Here is an 860-nt window from a genome sequence, read left to right as displayed (position 1 = left end):
CAACTTCTGAATGCCGGCAGAGGGCATCAGGCACCCAGAAAAGCAACCCAACTCTTCGAAAAGAGGTAGGAAAAAATATAAAAGACAAAAAAAGAAACAAAAGAGGGAGGGACAGAGTTCTGTCCTGGGAAGGGAGTCTTAAAAAGAGAGAAGTTTTCAAACACCAGGAAACCTTCTCACTGCCGAATCTGTGCCGAGCTTTGGAAGCACAGAGGGCAACATAACAGGGAGAAAAAATAAACAATTAAAATTCACAGATTGCGAGCCCTACGGTAACTCCCCCAGCGGAGAAGCAGCGCAGACGCCTGCACATGCTATTAGCAAGTGGGGGCTGGGCAGGGAGGCACGGCGTGGGCTGCATCGCTTAGAGTAAGGACCTGGCCTGAATACCCTGAGCGCTATCTGAGCGAAATAATTTGGGCTAGCAAACCAGACTGTGGGATATCTACCACGCGAAAAGCCAGCCCCAACCTAAGACACCGCCAGGCCCACGCACAGAACAAAGGACTGAACAGAGATAGCCGGCTGCAGACCTTCCCCCTCCGGTGACAGGCAGCCAGAACCGGAAGGGGACAATCGCAGCCCCAGAGAGACATTATCTATAAAACTGTAAGCAGGCTTCTTTGCTAACTAAAACTTCTTGGGGGTCTGGATGGTCAACATCTGCCTGAGAAGATGTGCCAGTTTTACACCCAGATAATCGAGTGGTGGGGAGGCGATAAGTCGCAGCATTGGCGCTCGCCAAACACCTCATCACCTGAGCTGCACGGACCTGGGAAGAGCACAAAACGCAGGCCCAACTGAGTCTGCGCCTCTGAGGACTACCCGAGTGCCTGAACCTGAGCGGCTTGGACCTGGGA

The sequence above is a fragment of the Bison bison genome, unplaced genomic scaffold (genome assembly GCF_000754665.1).
Source record: "Bison bison bison isolate TAMUID 2011002044 unplaced genomic scaffold, Bison_UMD1.0 scf7180017857164, whole genome shotgun sequence".
Taxonomy (NCBI): domain Eukaryota; kingdom Metazoa; phylum Chordata; class Mammalia; order Artiodactyla; family Bovidae; genus Bison; species Bison bison.
The sequence above is the reverse complement of the archived record's forward strand: the minus strand, read 5'-3'. Positions refer to the sequence as shown.